We start from the raw sequence: 14,955 nt of genomic DNA, 5'->3' as shown, positions 1-14,955 counted from the left end.
TAGCCTCTGGCCATTTGCCAGAAAGGAATTCATTCGCCCCTCTCTTATGTGAATTTTTATCCATCTAGTCGATAAGAAATGAGTCGTTACTGTGGCAATCCTGACACCACGGTCGCGTTGCAGGGCAGCGCATCCATCGAAGGGAGGTCTGTTTCTCCCGCCTGGAGCGCATTACTGTGGGGGGCAACGGTTGCGGGGAATTGTGGGAAGACCGGCCAGGGGACGTGTGTGGTGATGAGGGCCGAGAGTCACAGGGTTTCCTGAGGTCATGATTTAATAAGCGACCCATTTCAAAACCACACTGTTAATACATCGGGATGTGGTTTTTGACGGCCACCTGGCCCCAGCTGCGTTCTGTGCTTCCTGGAATTAGCCCCCACGTTTCACCAAATTAGCCCCACGGTTTCCATCTTCACAATCACAATTCTGTCGGCCAAGCTAGACTGCTGGGTGTCAGGTCCACTGAACAGGGGGGCCAGCGCCGTGGTCTGACCAGAGTTCTGATTCATTTTTATTTATCTTACGAAGTTTAGAGGCTCCTTGGCTCCAGAATGACTCCGGGCGTCCTACGCTCGAAACATAAAGCAACAAAAAGGAAATCCTGCGGGTCTGGACGAATGCCCCCCCACAACGGAACACAAAGCCAAAGGGGCTCCGCGAGCATCCTGCCCCACGGCCTGGCAGGCTTCAGAGACCTCTGGGACACCATCAGGCTGGGGGTCACGCAGCAAGAACAGTAGCATCGTGTTATTTCTGTTCTCGATTCAATCGTACACTGTAAGTTGCATGCTGTAAACGGCCAGGAGTCAACTCTGATTCAGGTGGTACAGGAATGCAATGCATGAATAAATAAATAAATCTCATCCGGATTGCTTCCAAAAAGGCCAGCAGGGGTGGGAAGGGCACTTTTCTTCTGAGAAATCCAAGTGTAAGGGGGCTGCTAGCTGGACCTTCCAAGCACTGCCCTTGGCGGACGGAACACGCCAGCATGCACGGCCATCGCCTTCTGTTAGACTTCCTGCAACACCATGGCATTTGCGGGAATCTCTTGCCTGAACACAGAGCTTTCTAGTGGCTGTCTCCGCATACCTGATCTACTCCTTCTAGTCTGCTTCTGATCAGTTTCAAGATACCCGAACAAGGACGGCTGGGTTGATTTCCCCAAACTTCAGAAGCCATCTGCATCAAACTGAGGCTTCACACACAGAGACAGCAGCCAACAATCATGGCTAAATCTGTAGGAAAAGCTTCTGGCTGCAAAACTCATGTTGTGTCATCACTACAACTTCCAGTGAAAATGTATGTGAAGGAAGTATCCGGCCTTTTTTGGTTTGGTTTATAATTTTTATTAAAACTTTTAAACAAGAAGATAAAAACTAATACAAACTAATATAAAGTAAGGAAGAAAAAAGAAAAAGGAAGAAATCAAAGAAAAAGCAAAAGTGTAAGAAAAGAAAAGTTGAAGAAAAAGAGAAAAGAAAGAGAAAAGATATAAAGAAGTGGCTTCCGATATTCTTCGCAACCATTATGAGTACAAATATATTTTAACCTCTCTCTCTAAAGTTATATCACATTACTCTTCTTTCTATAATCTAGCCTATCTAATCACTGAAACCATAAATCACAAGTTCATTTTTTTCATTTTTATGCAAAAAGTCCATAAGAGGCTTCCAGTCACTAACAAATGTAGATAATGTCTTCTCTCCAATCAAAGTAGTCAATTTATCCATTTCAGCAAAATCTGTCAACTTCACCAACCATTTCTCCATAGTGGGTAGTGTCAGATCTTTCCATCTCTGTGCATATACTAATCTTGCCACAGTAATCATGTATTGAAATAATCTTCCATGGCTTTTTTCTGCTTATCCATTAATCCTAAAAGGAAACTCTGGCTTCAACTGAATACTGATCTTTAAAATTCTCTGTATCAAAGTATGAATCCATTTTTTTTTAGCTTTTTACATGTCCACCACACATGATAAAATGTCCCTTCATGTTGTTCACATTTCTAACATACATTTGAAATGCCTTTATACATTTTAGGTAATTTCTCTGGGATCATGTACCAACAATACATCATTTTATAAAAATACTCTTTGAGATCATAACACAATGTAAATTTCAACTCTTTTAACCACATATTTTCCCATTGATCCATCTGTATATTATAACCAAAATGCTTAGCCCACTTTATCATACATTCTTTAACCTGTACTTCCATTTCAAATTTCAACAAGTTTGTACATTTTAGCATTACATATTCATCATCAGTACATGGTTGTATTTCAAATTCTCTCTTACTTTGCTCCATACCATAAGTCTTCTTATCCATTTAAAATCTTTCAGATAACTGTAAATGGGAAAACCATTGACAACTATATCCTTCTGCTATTAATTGCTCTCTTGATTTAATTTTGAATTCTTCTTGATAGTTTTCCAATAAGTCCCGGTACATCAACCATTTATCTTTATCTGCCAGTTCTCTTCTATAATATGCTTATTGAACTGAGATCCATAAAGGTGTTTTCGGGCACAACCTGGGTTTATATCTATTCCATATTTTCAGAAAGGATCCAGTCTTGATGGCCAGACAGCTTTCTCCTTATACAACAGCTCAGATATTTTCCAACTGGCCAGACCAGTGCATACTGCAGGGAGAGCAGGAATTTAGCCATCCTTAAAAATAAATAAATTAGAAAAAGTGTGTGGAGTTCCACTGCCATTAAAGGCTAATAGCTATTGCTCCCCATGACTTCCATGAATTGGCCCAACCCTTTTTTGAAGCCAGCCAAACTGGTAGCCGGCACCATGCATGACATCCATTTTTGGGGGCAGTGCCACTCTTTGTGCCACAGCTCCACGGGGGAAAAAAATGGAAATGGAAGTTCAGGATCAGAACAGAGGGAGCACTGCCCCCAGCTTGTCCCACGCCATTCTGTAGATATATTCTGGGTCTCTGCCTATTTTAAGGCACTCTGCCACCCCTTGCCTCCACTTCATTGGCATTTAACCGGGTAGGTTAAATAAGTTGCCAGCATTTGGGTAGAAGCAGGAGGTGTAACAGCAACTTGATCTGCATTTTCTGAAAAGCTGTGTTTAAAGATTCAAGTGAAATCAACCCCCCTTCTCCTTGATCAGTTGACTGTCCTGATTTTCTGTGAAATAGCATTTTTCAACCATGCTGTAAAGAATTTTTTTTGAGTAGGAATGGCCTGTTAGGTAGCAAAGCTGAGGCGGTCATAAACTATAGTTCTAACAGATCTAGGGACGGTGGATTATTTGAAATGATAACAAAGACAATACCTGCACGTTTTAAAGAATTATTTGAAATAAGCCCCAGGGCTTTGAAATGCCCCCAGAGCTATTGGATAGAAAGCATACAAATGAATATGGAACAGAAATAGATGCAATAAACTGCAAAGAGATTAAAAAGAAGAAAGAGACAACAGCAAAACATAAAGCCTTTAGGGGGTAAATCAAGGGCTAAGAAACCATGGAGTTCCATTGTCAAAGGTGACTAATATATTATACTAACTTCCTGTAGATACAAGGAAGCACAATAAAGGCACTTCGGAAGAACTGGGGACACTTGTGAACCTGAGACTTTATTCACATCTTTGTTTAGTCATTTAATTAAAGCAGCACTTAAAGCAGATGAAGCACTTTATATATTGCAATGAACACGCAAATCCCCATCCAGAGATTTGCAGGCTAAGCATCTAGTGGACCACTAAACAGGGATTTTATTGTCTCTCTTGAACACACACAGAAGAGCAACAGAGAGCTTCTGATTCCATCAGCTGCCCCAAAGTCCACTGCCATCTAGTGCCTGGACTGTAGAATTACATTATCCAGATGTCAGAAGACACAAGAGCAAAGATTAACAAGGTGATGTGTCAGTGGGTCTGTGAAACACCACCCAATGCTCTGCCCTACCCAAGATCAATTTTAAAATAGTCTATTAGTGTAATTCTAAAAAAAAAAAAAGAATTGTATGGGAGGAGGAGCACAGCACACTTCAAACAAATCAACATCCTCTGCTGTTAGAGAAACTTTTTTACAGCCTGGAGCAATTTCACTAGCTTGCTTTCTGGTAAATTGGTCTTATATGTTTAGATGCCATTTTGTTACGAGAGAGAGAGAGAGAGAGAGAGAGACTAGAGAACTGTTATAAGTAGATGGAAACTTCATTTCAGATCTGCAGACAAGATGGCCAATTTGTACCTTTATACTTGATGTAATAGAGAGCCCATTTGGTGTAGTGGTGAAGGCATCAGGCTAGAAACTGGGAGGCCGGGAGTTCTAGTCCTGCCTTACGCACGAAGCCAGCTGGGCGACCTTGGGCCAGCCCCTCCCTCTCAGCCCTAGGAAGAAGGAGGACAGGGCAAACCCCTTCTGAAATCTTGCCAAGAAAACTGCAGGGACTGGTCCAGCAGACTCCGAGAATCGGATGCGATTGAAGAGATTTTTTTAAAAACCCTCAATTTATAGATTCCACTGACTCCAGGGGTTCAAAACACATGATTTATAAAAGAACAGCTTTATACAGAGAACTGTTGCAGTGCTGATCCTGAACTGCCAATTAGCTGTAGTTAAAAGGTGGCATTCCTGTAGGATCCTCCATGACTCCTTTTTTTCTTTTTTAACTCAGCTAATTGCCAGTTCCACCCAAATATTTTGTTTTAAAATGCCCTAACCTAGACGACAGCCTATCCACAAGAGATTAAGTGTGAAGTTGTGTGCCTTGGCTCAACAAAATAAGGTGAAAAGTTCTCACTAAGAGGTTTGGTGGACAACTGCTATGACCTTTCCCTGCAGTGCCTCTGGCCATCCTGAGGTTCTGTCAATCAGACGTTTGAGTGTCTGCAGTTTAAGAGGACCAGCTGGTAAGGGATGTGCCAGGCCTCTGCCCAGGACCCTGTAAAGCCGCTCCAACCCAAGCAGAAATGTCTTCCCCACCCGGTGCCCTCTGGAGCTGTAACCCAGCACAGTGAAGGGAAAGCTTGGAGGAGATCGTGCTGGACTAACGGAAGGAAAGGTCTGGGTTGGGAAAAGGCAACATCAGGTGCTTTTAACTACATTTTCTTAGATATAGCTGAAATGCAGTGGTTATGATCCTTCATTCTGTAGACTTGGTTTCACCAATTCAATCCAAAACTTAGGTCTGATCACTGTCCTTCATATAAAAATTGCTGCCCCCTTGACAATGCCCTTATTGAGTTACTTAACGGACACAGCTCTGCAAGGCAGACTTATCCCCAGATTATCTCACTGCCCTTAAGTTCAACTCAGTGGCACGAAGCTAATTGTTTTGTAGCTGAAATAGGACTATCTATAAACAAAAGAGAATTTCAAAGCATGGAAAGGACAATTTCTCTGATATAAAGCAGCACCAGTGAGACTCTCTACTCCCCACATAAACACACAGGCTTTGTACGGTCGCTCTTTCGTGGACCACAGAGGAAGGGGAAGCAGAGGGAGCCGTCGGTTCTCCTCTCGGCACAGAGGTCGGCTGCGTGAAGGTGGCACTGCTGTTAGACGTCAGAGTGCCCCAGAGCCAGGGAGGTCTCTGTGGGTGGATGGAGGAGCAGCAGAAGTCATGGAGGAGGCCGAGCACCAGCCTGCTCCACCGCTGCTGAGCCAGCCAGCAGAGGGCATCGCCCAGAGGCAGGAGAGGGCAGGAAAGATGGAAGTGCTACTCAAACTGTGCCCAGTTTGTCCTTCTCCAAGATGGCATCATAAAACAGAGGCAGACATAGCAAGCAGAGAAAGTACTGATCTTAGGGCATCCACAGTTGGACCTTTCAGTGAACAAAAAGCTTTTATTCAGCTCAACAATATCTAGTCTAGGAAAATGGCATTTGCATTTCTAGGTATGGCTTTGTCTAAGCATTTCCTCCTCAATCCAGTTTTTACTGTGGCTTCTTGTGTGGAGATAAAACAAGCTCACATTGATCGTGAACTCCTTTTAGTTAACCAAGAAGAATTGTCCCTGAAGAAAAATTAAAATCTCTAAAACACATTCAGACATACAGTATTTTTCAGTAAAGATTTTCCCTCAACATTCCTATGAGATTTGATCCTTTTTTCTCAAGTGGTTACTTTGGGAGATCCTTCTCTCGGCATTTTGGTTCCTTGGAGCGGACACTCTGTTATTTTCCTTTCTCTCCCCTTTTGGGAGGAATATTTCAAAATGCAGCCCTCAGAAATGGTCCCCTTTCAGGTTAAGCATTGGTTATATAGAGGCAAAACACTAATAAAACACTCTGGGATGTTTTCATCCTGTAATTGAAGAAGATTTGGGATGCGTGCCAAACTCTGCTGAGCTGCGGACAAGCACAGGTGAACTCCGCTGGATTTGCTTCTGGCACAGAGCGATCCAACGCAAATTTAGACAAAACGGAGTCCTACGTCAGCCCCCAAGGCATACCTAACCAGGACAAGGGCAAGGTTGCAGCCCTGCAGTGAACCTGATAATGATTTTGATCTCCAACTGCAGAACAAACATAATTTTAAAAATTGGTCTGACAGGTGACAGGCAAGAACGCAACCGGAAGGCGAGACGTTTACATTCTGCCTTTATCTTGGGACCTAATGGGAGCAATCCCTTTCGGAGTGACCAGTCTGCTTTTTTGTCCCAAAGATGGTTTTGCTATGCCAGCAAAGCGGATGCTGCAGGATGGGACTCGTTCTTCTACCTGCTCATTGGAGTACCTGCTCTATTGACACGCAATCATCTGAAGTTCTGTAAGTCCCTTTGAACTTCTCAACATTTTTCAGTACTAAATTCCCCTTGTGAAGTTGGGAGGAATCGACAACCTGCGTAAGCCTTCAGGCCCCTCGACCCCCACTAGCATCAGCACTGAGAGCTCAGAATATATTTCTGCCTTCCTCTGAATTTCTAAATCCTCCTTCTCAAGTGAAAACGCATCAGGGAAAACTGTCGTTTTGGGCAGCTTTTTATGACATCTGCAGCTCTGGAGAAGAGTGATGCCAGCTTCTCTGTTCAATGGCGGACCCCCAGAGCTTGCAGGTGGGCATCTCTCCTTCTTCTCACTGGTTCTGATTCCCTTTTATGGGCTCTCTTGCCAGACATGGCTCTGAAGGCCTGCGAAAGACCTGCTTCCATAGCATGCATTCTCAGGCCACCGGCAAGACCCTGGCTTTTCTAGAAGCTGAGATGTCAGAGACTGTGTGACCATTCTTGCACTTACGAATCTTACAAGGAGTAATAAGTTGGATGAACTGATCTGGTAAAGTACTTCTTGTAGTGACTCTGGGTCATTTCTATGACACTGACCCCAGCTATATCTTGTGTTGAAGGCTCTTTATTCTTGAACACCCCACCCTTTCCTTTGCCATAAGAGATACTGATTGGGGATACCATCTCCATCCAGAGGTGGTCCCATCCCACACATACACACTGTTGTGGGGCTTTGGGTTTTTGACCAGTAATAATCATCATGGAGATTATCTCAACTGATACAGCTCAGAAACTGGATTCTATCACTTTGGCCTGATATATTTTTATACCTGAAAGAAAACAAAGATAAGCCTGCACAGTGGAGGAGTCGTGAAAACTGTGGGTATTAAAACGAGCCCATTCTTTTTCACTAATTATGGTCAGCCTCTTCTTCAAATACTTTTTCTGAACATATGATAAGCAATTACTTTCAGAAGAGTTCAAAAAAAAACAAACCAACCCACAAATGTCTCAAAAAGAATGACTGGGTGTGAGATGTGAATGAACCTTCTGATGGGACTTTGCACTCAGGAGCCACCTCTGGTGCTGCGTGTGCACTGCCCCATCTTGTAAGACTTTCTTGCCCTTCGTCCCCACTCTTGGCCAAAAAGGTGACACGGAAACTGAGCACAGCCACAGCCAGGGCTCCATCCTTCTGCTGTGTCCCTAACATTTCTTAGGGCCAGGAGCTCTGGCACAGCCTCGTCAAACAGCGTGCTCTTGCTGATCAGCTGAGGGATCTTCCTGTGTTCAGAGGTTTTAATGCCTTCCTGGTTACTTAGCTGGACAATATGATGTGGGCCAATGTCCAGGCTGTCTTGCAATTTCTTTTTGCAGTCATTACAAAGTTTTATTACAGAACAAAGTGAATTTTGATCGTTCTTTTATGGTTGAGGGAAATGTGTTGATCATCTAGGCATTATATATCTCGGTCTGAACATTCTTCCCAGCTGAACTATTTCATACAGAGAAAACACAGACAGCATGTTGAGTGGGCCTTCTGCTCACAGATGCTAACACATTTGTCAGCAATAAGGAAGCAATAATCACATATTATTGCCACAATTTGATCATCAAGATGTCCCTTTGAAGATAACTATTGTGGTTTCTAAATTAAACTGATCATTATTACCCAAACAACTTAAATATGTGCATTTAAAAAAAAACAACCAAAACATTTCATTCCTTATAAAAGTCTTTTCCCTAACCACAACATTTAACTTATTATAACAGGCTGAGCAACTAAAGCCACAATCCTATTTTTAGCTATTTGGGAACAAGTACCGTTGAACCCAATGGGATTTCTAAGCACAGTTGTATGGGATTTTGGTACGATGCCCATCACATGCAAAGTTGGAAGTTCCAGATGAATGCCACTCTCACAGGATCTGCATCCTTTGGGCCCACGTTTTGCTACAGGCAGGCAGTTGCACAGTTTGCCAGGAAGTGTGTTTCCCCAGTGTTTTTCACTGCTCTGGGAGGAGAAAAGCAAAAATTTGCACAGGCATTCTCAGAGGAGATGGAGGCCCAGGGAAGAGTCAAGGTAGAAAGTTCAAAACACTTGCATAGGACCAAAGGAGGATCTCAGAAAAAGACTGCAAAATTTCATCAGAAAGTCAAAGCCAGTTAGATTTTGAAAATCACAGGTAGGGAGGAGGAAGAAGTGCAATAAAAACAAATGCCACCATGACATTGCACACTTTATACAGTTAGTTTTCAGTCCCCAGGTCCTTAGAATAATTTTCAAAAAGATGAGAGGTTGTCCTCACCACCACCATGAATTTCAGAGCGGCTGACTCGCGCTGACGACCTGCCTCACGTCTCAGCACATCCTTAGTGCGGTACTTTTTCTCTGTAACCTGTTTTAGGAATCTAAGCGTACCCGTCACCTTAAGGCTTTGCTGAAAAGCAGCCCCTGTGCTCAGCTTAAAATTGTAGGAATACTTTGCTGCTCTGGGAGCTTAGCAGCTACAGGGAGGAAGGACAGACCGGGAGACCGGAGGACCTGTGCCGAGGGCTCTGCTTCAGGAACAGCTGTGAGTGCTTTCGCAGCGCAGCAGGACCGGAAGCGGACCGGCTCGGTGGCCCGAGAGCGAGCGGGGTCTGACCCCGTGCGCGCAGAGCCAGTCTGAGGTGGGCGCAAACGCTGCGTGCAGAGGTGGGCCCAGGCAGAACCGCAGCCTCCGCTGGTGGGGCCTCCTGTTGGGAGGGCAGGAGAATTCAAAGGATGGAAATTAACCGAACAAATGCCGCTGACTGGATTTGGTTTCCCGCAGATGATGCGGGTAGAATTTCTCCTGGGTTTTACCTCACTTGAAAGGTTGGGGCAGATCAGGAGGGCTTCACGCAGACAAATATCCGAGGAAGGTCAAGAGAAGCAAAAGAATCAGACAAAGGCCTTGCGTGAAATCACTCGTGTTGGGTCTCCCTCGGTATGGAAGGGCTGATGCTGGGGGTTGCTGAAGCTACGAGTCGTGCCGGTTTCTCTCTGGGACTTGCTGTGGGAGACTCGGGAGGTAACTAAACAGCAGCCCTGAAGTCAGCAGGAAGGTCTGATTCCTCCAAAGCCACCTTCTGAGAGCTAAGCTTTCATAAAACCAGTAACACTTTCCGAAGTTCTTTGTTGTACCTTTGATTGCAAAAAACGTTTTGCAAATACTGTTGGAACATTTTGAGTGTAAGAACTGACAACTTGTTAAGAATGTAAAAACATAAAGAGAATCCTGCTGGCCAGAGCAAAACCTATTCAGTCTAGCACTCTGTATCCCATGGTGGCCGGCTAGGTACATCTTGGCTGCTTACACGGGGGATTTGAGCTGCACAACAGACGCACGCTGCCTGTGAATTTGGGAGTATGATGGCTAACTCTGATAGCCAAGGATACATTGATTGCACATGAATTTGTCTCATTCCATTTAAACTGTTGGCCATCGCCATATCTGAGGGTCGTTTCCTTCCTACCCTGAGGCACTGTGGGACCTTGGAAGGGTGTCTGAGCACTCCCACTGCGGTGAAGTTATGGACCCTATCAGATGCGGGCTGCAGAACTCCAGATGGCCAGTGGATGGCAGCCAAGGCATTGTTCTGGGACTCCTGCTGCCCCCTAGTGTTCATCTAAGCTAACACAGTCCAGATTTGGTTGTCCTACATTCCTAGTGATGGCTTGTTCCTTCATCAGTAATTCTCAGACAAAAGTTAACATGATACATTTCCTCTAATCTCTCAGTGATTACTGTCACTCCCTTCCTAAATTATTTTATGGGAATAAATCTTGAGCATCTGTTTTGTTACTGATCTGTTTCAGAAGTTTGTAGTTTTATTCTTCTACTGAAATTGCCACAGACAATTTCATTGCCTGCCAAGGCAAGAAATGCAGTTCAAAAATACCAGCCCTCCCTCATGGCACAGGAGGTCTTCCCTCCAGAAATACACATGGATGTACACCAGGAGTGCAGATACCATCTGTGGGGAAGCTGCAGCCTCTCTCCACCAGAGAAATGTTAAAGTTTATTCTATGATAGAGGGAAGAATGGGGGTCAAGCAGGTGATGGCTGTCTGGCATCAGGATCTGATATGTTGGCAGGAAAAGACCTTATTTTGTAACATAAACATCAGGTATTGGGAGAATTGGGGTCCCTGCAGTTCTATTCCTACCAACTAATGAGGTGATTCTGACCATTCCAAAGAGAGAAATAATAGGTTCTTTCTTACACTGATTGATGTTCCCACAAATTTGCTTCTTTTATAGAGGGGATTACACAGGTTTTCCAATAAAAAAAAAATCAAGTGTCCTTCCAGCTGTTATCTTATACAAAGCTAACTTGATATACTTAATGGGAATAAAATATTTGGCAATTAATAGAAAAACAACTGGATGGAAAGGGAATTCAACCTTTAACATTTGATTCATTCTATAATAAATCATCTTCCAGAATTGTTGGGCTTTACAACATTGCAACCAAATGTGAAAGAATGATCAAACCTGATTATTGCATTTCCAAGAAGCTTTAGAGAATAAGTTACCTATTTTGGCAATCACGGTGCTTATCCTCTGGAATGCCACTCCCCTAGAGATCTATCTGGCTCCCTCTTTGAAAACTTAGCTGTTCTCCTAGACCTTAGGATAGAGTGGTTGTGGAGCCCCTGTCAGTTACATTTATGGTATACGGAAAGTAGTTTGCATGGATATAAATTATCTCTCTTTTTATTGTTTTCTATCTTTTTAAATGTAAGATGCTCAGAGTCATTCTGCGGTCAGGTGACCTCTAAATTTCATATACAACCAAATAATCAATCAATCAATACTGGAGTAATATTTCATTGGTAAAACATCTTGTACCAGTTTTCTCTAAGTGTCTTATTCACAGAAAATTAAATATTTGTCTTCCATTGATACTCCCATTGTTGCATGTCAATTGTCCTGTTTAAATTCAGTATAAATTTAATTATAGTCTTTAACTAGCTTGGTTTCTGACACTTATTTCAAATGACAACTTGTAAATAAGCCCCAACAGATGTTCTGAGCTTTGTGTTATAAGCTTTTCAAAATTAATATGCACATCTCTGATGCCAGAAATTTCACCAGCAATTCATAAGAGTCACTGAGCTATCTTCCTAACAAGTTGGACGACAAGAGGGCTACTGAGTTTCAGCTCAGTCAGCAGAGTTTGCAAAAAGAGTTCATGTGGAAAAGACACCATGAGCTTCACTCTAGCAGACTTGCCAGGAGAACCGATCTGGGAGTCACCCCAAAAGATAGAGGTTTGTCCCAAGAGGTCAATAAAGTCTTCAAAGACAAGCGTGACTGTCAACAGACCTATTGAGGTGTGCATTATGGGCTGCATGCATTTCAGAAAGGAGACTCCTTATGGAGGGAGCTGACTGATGTTTTTTGTGCCAGCAAGACAGTGACACAATGCCCCACCTTGTTTTGCAAAAAAAGCATGACAGTGTGTTTTTATCATTCACTTTGAAAGCAAAATCACCATGCAGAGTATTAAATACATACCTGTAAGTAATTATATGAAGCTATAGGCGGGACGGAGTAACTGCAAGGCATGGGTACTGTTGACTGATGAGATCCAGGGGGAGGGTCTCTTGCTTTGAGGGTCTGGATAATTGTCCCTGTTGCTGCCACCACATTTACATGTTTAGCAGTTTTGTAACTTTATGCATTATTGTTTTAATTCTGATGGAAGTGAAATTTAATTCCTGCTTGGTTTTCAACGGCACTGAGGTTTTACTGAACAGCTGGACCATTATTTAAGTAATCCGTAAGGAAGAGAGAAGCTCCTATGAATAGGAGTCAACGTACAGTGGTACCTCGGGTCACGAACTTAATTCGTTCCGCGACTCTGGTCGCGACCCGAATTGGTCGTGACCCGAATCAAATTTTCCCATAAGGTTCAATGTAAATACGGTTAATCCGTTCTGAACCATATGTATTTTTTTTAAAAACCACAAAAATATGACACAAAGTACAGTCTGAAGAGAGAGAACGCTAACCTTGCTCAAGGCGACTTCTGGCGTGGAGGACAGGAAGGCGGGTGGGGAGGCGGTTATTGTCTGGAGGGAGAGTCCCCCTCGCCTACAGGAAGCCACGACCACGTGTCACAGCAGGGAAGATGGCCGCGGGTCGTGTTCGTCACCAGATGCGGAGCTCGCGAACAGAAGCAAAATTTTGCGAACGGTGCTGTTCGTGACCCGAATTGGTCGTGAACAGAAGCGTTCATGTCCCGAGGTACCACTGTAGTTTATGCAACCGAGAAAAGCTATTTAGGCCTTAAAATTGGGGCAGGCAGGAATCTTTGCAAGCAGAAAGCTAGCAGCATCACAAGTGTCCACTGAAATGCCTCCAGAGGAGTAAGCCTTTACATCTCAGAGTTTTCCGGCCCGTGTGGCTTCTATGCATGGCGATTCTCCACACGCTACGGAACCCTTAAGGAGAACGTCCCGAAAACACAAAGGCCTCTTGCTTCTGAAGTTCATGCTGAACACAGGATCACTGAACGTGGTGGGGGAGGAACCCACCTTTTTCCTTTTGCTCTGCTGCAAGAAAGACTAGTATTTTTTTCCCCCTTTTCCCCCTTTTGTATGCCTGCATGCCTTCAAGTCGGTCTTGGCTCCTGACGACTACCTGGACAAGTCCCTGAAGGTTTCTTGGCAGTAGGTTCAGAAGTGGCTTGCCCCGGCCTTCTTCTTCTTCTTCCTAGGGCTGAGGGGGTGACTGGCCCAAAGTCACCCAGCTGCCCCCGGGCCGAAGGCAGGACTCAAACAGGTCTCCTGGTTTCTAGCCCAGTGTCTTTAACCCTAGAAGACCACTAGAGGGCAGCAAACGATTCTAATTATTTCCTGCCCTCTGGTGGCCGTTTGCAGCTTTGCATCCACACATGTTAGAGTCAGTACGTTTTTGTATGTCTGAACAGTGCTCTACAAATATGTGATTCTAACTCTGGTGATGAAGAAATGGTTCGTGGAGAGGCGGTTGCATTAATGCTTTGCCCTATAATTTTCTTGACCTTGCACAAGTCTATCATATTCTTTTGTAGAGGAAAAAGTATGTGTGCTTAGATATTTTGCTTAAGGGGCAGCACGAGAGGAAGCTGGTTTGGAGGAAGGGTTAGCCCTCTTCCCCCAGGATGGCAGTACACCCATCTAGGCCACTGGCACATTAGATTAAAACGGGCTAGAAAGTTAATCGCAGATCTTCAGTTTCTTCTGCACTTGCTCTCCTGCTTTAAACATGTATGTTCTTCTATTAGGTAGATCTGTGCGCCATAGCAATCCCACTGCTTGTACAAGGACTAGTGCTGATGATCATAAAAGATAATGACAAGATTTGTCTGCATATAAAGAATAGCAACAGTGACCCACCGTCCCAAAGGCGGGCTAGTTTTTCCCCCTGCAGATGCATCACAGTCCAGCCCAACTGGTTCCACCCCACCTCCACCCTCCAAATTTTGGGCTTTAACAGGATATTCAGATTGAATGGTCCAGGTGTTGCAGCACTTAGAGTTTTCAACAACCCTAAAAGCAAAGAATAAAAATAGCTCCCAAAGGAGCTGTTGAAAGTCTGTAACTCTTTGGGTATGCATTATGCATTCACCAAATTTGCTGGCGGTGTTGTAGGTTTGAAGCCTCCCGCTGGTTTTCATTACTGCCGCAGAGTCTCCGATCTGAGTGGCGGCGTAGATACTGCTCTGTGCGGCCTCGTGTGTGTGCCTGTGCGTATGTGCACGTGCACACATGTAGTCCCGGTTTCTTATCACCTCGACTTTCAAACTGAGGTTACTTCAAAGTGAATTCCTGTTTCCTTCAGATTTCCTCCACTTATCCTTTTCACAATTAGCCTGATGCATTTCCTCCCACAAAACCGAGCTATTTGCATATTAAAAGGTCGGTGCTCAGGTTAAAGTTATTTAACTATGAAAGAGATGATAATTTTGCAATCTTCTTAACATCCAGATAAAGCACAAAAATTACCTCTGGGTTTTTAATTTACACATTTACCAGGCGCACGATGAAAGCTTTCTAGGAGAATGGAACGAGCCTTCTAAGAAGCTTTCAATTAGCCGGTGGCGCCACGTATTTACGGGCCAGGACAGCTCCCCGGGAAAGCCCCTTCTGACCTCCCAGCCATATCTGGCCGGTCCAGCCCAGAGGGACTCCCTGGATCCCCTTCCGAGGAGGGGGGCAGAGGAGCCCTGGCTGGG

The sequence above is a fragment of the Python bivittatus genome, unplaced genomic scaffold (genome assembly GCF_059951505.1).
Source record: "Python bivittatus isolate LINGU-HERP-01145 unplaced genomic scaffold, Pbiv_v1 ctg000050_np1212, whole genome shotgun sequence".
In the NCBI taxonomy this organism is placed as follows: Eukaryota; Metazoa; Chordata; class Lepidosauria; order Squamata; family Pythonidae; genus Python; species Python bivittatus.
The sequence above is the reverse complement of the archived record's forward strand: the minus strand, read 5'-3'. Positions refer to the sequence as shown.